The sequence below is a fragment of the Oryzias latipes genome, chromosome 3 (genome assembly GCF_053564925.1).
Source record: "Oryzias latipes strain Hd-rR chromosome 3, Olatipes_Hd-rR_3.1".
Taxonomy (NCBI): domain Eukaryota; kingdom Metazoa; phylum Chordata; class Actinopteri; order Beloniformes; family Adrianichthyidae; genus Oryzias; species Oryzias latipes.
Window position 1 is genome coordinate 17,906,745 of NC_136239.1, and position 6,000 is coordinate 17,912,744.

Here is a 6,000-nt window from a genome sequence, read left to right on the forward strand (position 1 = left end):
GCCTCTTGGGTTGGACATATTTTACTTTAACAAGAGGGGTTATTAATCTTCAGACAAACCAAAGTTATGTCTGAATAAACCCCTTTTGTAATTGAGGCCAAACTTTATTAATTTCAAACATGTCTGAAAATCTTTGGTGTTGGACCGGACGGAAAAGGAAAGAGGGGAAGAAGAAAGAGGGACGTTAGAGAGAGGGGGGGTAGGGGGTGATAATAGGAGGGGAAGGGGGATAAGACCATGAAGCAGCATAAAGCAACAAGTTTACTGGTTGTTAATCATTATGGTAAGGTTCAAATGTAAAAAAAACAAACAAAAAAAAAAAAAGGGCGGAGCCTGTCCACACACACACTCAAATGTTATAAACATACGGAGCCCGTGTCCTGACATTAAGATATAAAAATATATCTTGTTCCCACAGATTAATATCTTGTTCCCACAGGTTATTATGTCGTTCGCACGAAATACTATTCCGTTCCCACAAGATACTATTCCGTTCCCACAAGATACTATTGCGTTCCCTCAAAATACTATTCCGTTCCCTCGAAATGATTAACTCGTGCGAACGCAATAATTATGTCGTTCGAACGCAATAATTAATCCGTTCGAACGCAATAATTATTCACGTCATAAGTCATTCACGCGGATATGCTCTCTGTACGCCGGCAAAACTAAGCCGCTTTCAGCGGTAACTTCCGTGTCTCTGTGACCCATATTCGTTCAAAAAAGGAACATGAAAAACAAAAATGATCACTTTATTACCGTCTCAATGAATATAAGAAAAATATCAAAAGATTTATGATAACTAGGCTGCTTTGTCATATGATAGCTCCTGCTAGGCTACTACTAGCTCCGCCGCAGAACTCTTTGATGTATGCCGGCATTTGGGCAACTGGCTGGTCTGTTGTCAGACAGCTGATATTGTAGTTTAGGGTCGAATAGGAATAATAATATTCAGGACTTGTCTTTTATTAACTTTAGCAGTCAGTATCTTTACATTCGAAGCCTATTAGGCTACATGCTAACTGACTAGCCGATCATTTCCTGTTATTAATTTACGTCATAGATTTACAGCAGATACCTTCACATTTCTCTCTGTGTGTGTCTCATTACATTGCATTGAAGACACGGAGGATGTTTAGAGAACAGATTTATTTATTTTAAAAAGCACAGAAGCATCCATCGTATTCACGTTCTCATCATCTGGTACGCCTTCAGTCATCTTGCTGCAAAAGCCGCTCCCTGCCGCTACTTCCGTGTCTCTGTGAGCATTCAATAGGGGTAAAAATAAAAGCAAGAATGGTCGATCTGTTATTTTCTCGATGAAAATCTGAAAAATATCATATTAAGCTGGATGCTTCGCCTAAAGCACTTACCTTTAGCTTGTAGCATAACAACAATAGCAGTACGTCCCGTTTCCCAGGGTGCTTTGCTGCCAATCACTGGCCAATCATTGGTCCTGTTGTTAGACCTTGGTCACAGGGACACGGTGATTGGCCAGTGATTGGCAGCAAAGCACCCTGGGAAACGGGACGTACTGCTATTGTTGTTATGCTACAAGCTAAAGGTAAGTGCTTTAGGCGAAGCATCCAGCTTAATATGATATTTTTCAGATTTTCATCGAGAAAATAACAGATCGACCATTCTTGCTTTTATTTTTACCCCTATTGAATGCTCACAGAGACACGGAAGTAGCGGCAGGGAGCGGCTTTTGCAGCAAGATGCGTACCAGATCATCATGTGAATGAACGTGAATACGATGGATGCTTTTGTGCTTTTTGAAATAAATAAATCTGTTCTCTAAACATCCTCCGTGTCTTCAATGCGATGTAATGAGACACACACAGAGAGAAATGTGAAGGTATCTGCTGTAAATCTATGACGTAAATTAATAACAGGAAATGATCGGCTAGTCAGTTAGCATGTAGCCTAATAGGCTTCGAATGTAAAGATACTGACTGCTAAAGTTAATAAAAGACAAGTCCTGAATATTATTATTGCTATTCGACCCTAAACTACAATATCAGCTGTCTGACAACAGACCAGCCAGTTGCCCATATGCCGGCATACATGATCAGAGAGCTCTGCGGCGGAGCTAGTAGTAGCCTAGCAGGAGCTATCGTATGACAAAGCAGCCTAGTTATCATAAATCTTTTGATATTTTTCTTATATTCATTGAGACGGTAATAAAGTGATCATTTTTGTTTTTCATGTTCCTTTTTTGAACGAATATGGGTCACAGAGACACGGAAGTTACCGCTGAAAGCGGCTTAGTTTTGCCGGCGTACAGAGAGCATATCCGCGTGAATGACTTATGACGTGAATAATTATTGCGTTCGAACAGGTTAATTATTGCGTTCGAACGACATAATTATTGCGTTCGCACGAGTTAATCATTTCGAGGGAACGGAATAGTATTTTGAGGGAACGCAATAGTATCTTGTGGGAACAGAATAGTATCTTGTGGGAACGGAATAGTATTTCGTGCGAACGACATAATAACCTGTGGGAACAAGATATTAATCTGTGGGAACAAGATATATTTTTATATCTTAATGTCAGGACACGGGCTCCGTATAAACACACCTGTTAGTTGCAAAAATGTCCACCTGTCGACATGTACACAAAACAGATAGTGTTCACACGCATACTTATGCCTTAAAACCAACTAGTGTGAAATATTTCAGTCATTCAGTCTGTTGAGCTGACACCTGTGCTCAGGTGAGTGTTTATGTTCTTCTAAAATGGATGGTGGAACGTGAAAAGAAGGAGGGAGAGTGCCCAGCCATCCCCACCCCAAGACCCCCACCGCACCAGCAGCGGCAGCCGGATTGTTTTTACATTCTAGACATTTTTATTCCATGTCCTCCCTTTCTATATGATAGGTCATGTATTTCATTTCACATCTAATGTGAAGCTGCAACAGAAAAAACAACTGTGCTTTTTTTTTATATATTAATTGAAACAATTGATCATTTCTTTTGTGAATGTAAATATAAGTTTTTGGGAGGATTTTTTGAAGTGAGTGTTGCAAAAATTCCTTTTAATACACAATTAGAAAACAAAATATACTTTTGGCAGTCATTTCAAGTGATGTTTTTTTTTAGTTTTTAATGTAAATTTTATATTCACAAGTACAGGTTTTCAAAAATTAAACTCCTCTTTATTCTTTTTTACAAAGACATTTACTTATATTTTATGTCACTTAAATTAATTAAAAGTAAATATACAAGAACAATTTCCACTTTGGTTCATGATAGACTAATAAGGTGAACTAGAACTCCTATAGTGTTTAAATATTTGTGATTTTTTTCCCCTTTCCTTTTTTAATTGTTCTTAGTATTTGAGCAAAACAGCAGTGATTGTTAGAAAAGTTCAATAGGACTCAATTATTAGGCAATTATTAATTAAAGCCATGATTTTATTGGACTGACTGTAAAAATGATGGATGTAATATCATCAAAAATGCGTTAAAGTTAGACTTTCAACAAAATCAGAAATTAATGAATAATGGATGACTGATTACTGCTAATTGATCACTGATTCTTATTTTTGGGTGTTTTATTTGTTGGGTCTGGTGGTCTTTAGATTACTTTTGGGCTGGAAAATCATGATTTTATCTGGCAACACTGGTAGAGATTAAATGATGCTTCAAAGCAATTTTTAAAAAGTGGTCAATTGAAGCAGTGTGATCCGAGGGGCTGTGAAAAGAAAAAAAGCAAGACATTTGTAGCCAAACCTCCAAAAGTGCTGGACGACAAATAAAATAGGAAAAACAAGAACAGAATAAAACTCTGTTTCTTTTGCCCTCTGTAGTAAAACCTAACAAATTAAAGAAAGGACTGAAAAACGTAATTTGTTCTCAAATTAGTGCATTTAATAAATGAAATATTTTTTCAAGTTCAAATCATTTTTATAATATAAAATACATTTCTTTAACATTTAAATTTGATTTCAGTTTTTAAATTCTTATCAAAATATTTGGATTCTTGACATTGAAGTTGTCTGAAAGTAGACCAGTAAGGAAGTTAGTCAACGTTTGACCTTGTAGGACTTTAAAAAATAACAATTAATACAACCATTGCAGAGGGCCCCAAGTTGTTGTTCACCTGGGGCCCCTAAACTGCTAAGTCTGCCACTGCATGCAGAACACAAGATGCAGAGGATCAGTTTACCATCATTGAACCAGGCCACAGTAATGCTTCTCTCAAGAGATCAGCCAGAGAGTAAAGGATTGAGTAAAGGAAGGAGTAAAGGATTGCAACTCTTTTATCATCTTATGTCTCTTCCAATGCCGTTCTGAGGGCATCTCCTTGTGTACATGTATCAGTAAATTTCCAATGTTCTTTGCTAAGTGTGAGATATAAACAGGTTTTAGCTGATTTAGCATAAGTAGGAGGAAATCCATTGGTGGGGAGCAGCTGCATCCTGCAATTTGAGGAAATGGGGTCTGCAGCATGGAGAAGTGGTCTGGACATTATGTCCGTTTGACCACATGCAGTTTCAAAATAGAAAAAAATAAATGATGTTTTTACTCTTACAAAATATCCTTCTGCAACAGGTCACAGAAATGAAGTCATTGTTTGATTCTGGAAAATTATAAAAATCTGGCCTGATGGAAAACTTGGTTAAAAACTGTTAATCAAAATTTTAAACCAGTAACTTGCCACGAGCAGAAAATGTTTTGCATTTCTTGCATTCTTTTTTCATCCATTAATGTTCTTCGTCTTGCTGCTTTAAGTCTTAGTCACAACTGCCCTTACGGGTGGACACGGGTTGTCTGCAGGAAAAAATAGACATATCTGTCAAGGGCATGCGGGTTACAAGGTTGTAGACTGCTTAGTGAGCCCATAGAGTGAAAATCTTAATGCAAATTGTTTCTATAGGCGTCCTGCGATACAAAACACTTAAAGTCCCACTCCCACTATCTTCTGATCAATTATTAAAGTGTTCTCAGTGGTCTTTTAATTTGGGTTATGCCGTTTTTAGCCAAAATCAATAAACCTGTTTTGTTTTATAGGGAACTGCAAGACACACTTGTGTTCCCGTTAGGATGCCCTACATCTGTCCGTGACCCTCCATGGGCCTGAGCAACTCAAAAGACCCACAGCAGTCGAACAGACCAACCTCCATAAGGCGTTGAAGATTCACGAAACACTTAACACACACACAGTAATTGAACGTTCCAATATATCATTGAGGTGGCTGCATGAGCCTCAAGGGAACTGCGAGACACACCTCCACTCTCCAAATTTCATTAGTATTGCCTCACTCTACAAATGCCCTTGTGTATGTGCCCATGGAGGCATGATGGGTAGATCTGGGTCGAATTGACAGATCTAACACTTAGCACTGACGCGTTTATACCGTCCCCTTCAAAAAAAAGGAAAAAAAGGTAACTCAAGAGTTATATTGTTTTAAGGATATGACTAAATCTGCCTGATGAACCCACTGGTGAATGTCTGTTGTGCTTAGAAAGAAACCATTACTGTCTATATCATAGAAAATGTGTTTCACCAGTTTTTTTACTTTCTATGTTTCATATCTCGGGGCAGCCGTGGTGCAGCGGTCGACCAATGATCGTAATATTGCAAGTTCGATTCCCGCCTTGCACACCCATGTGTCAAAGTGTCCTTGGGCAAGACACCAAACCCCACCTTGCCTCTGGTGGCAGGCTGGCACCAGTGTTCGGCAGCGGAGCCGCCACCAGTGTGTGAATGTGTGTGAGAATGTGTGTGTGACTAAGTGAATGGGACTGTGACTGAAAAGCGCCTTGTACCTTCAAGTAAGGTAGAAAGCGCCATATAAGTATACGCCATTTACCATATCTCTATGTCCTTATCAAAAGATGTTGCAATTACAAAAAATTAAAGACTAAATACAATAATTATTTTTTTAAATAATTCTACTGGCCAAGCTTCACCTTTCTGCAGATATTTCCCAGTTGAATTCCCAAGTTAATTCTTTTACCAACAGTCATAAACAATAGAGACATTTAACCTC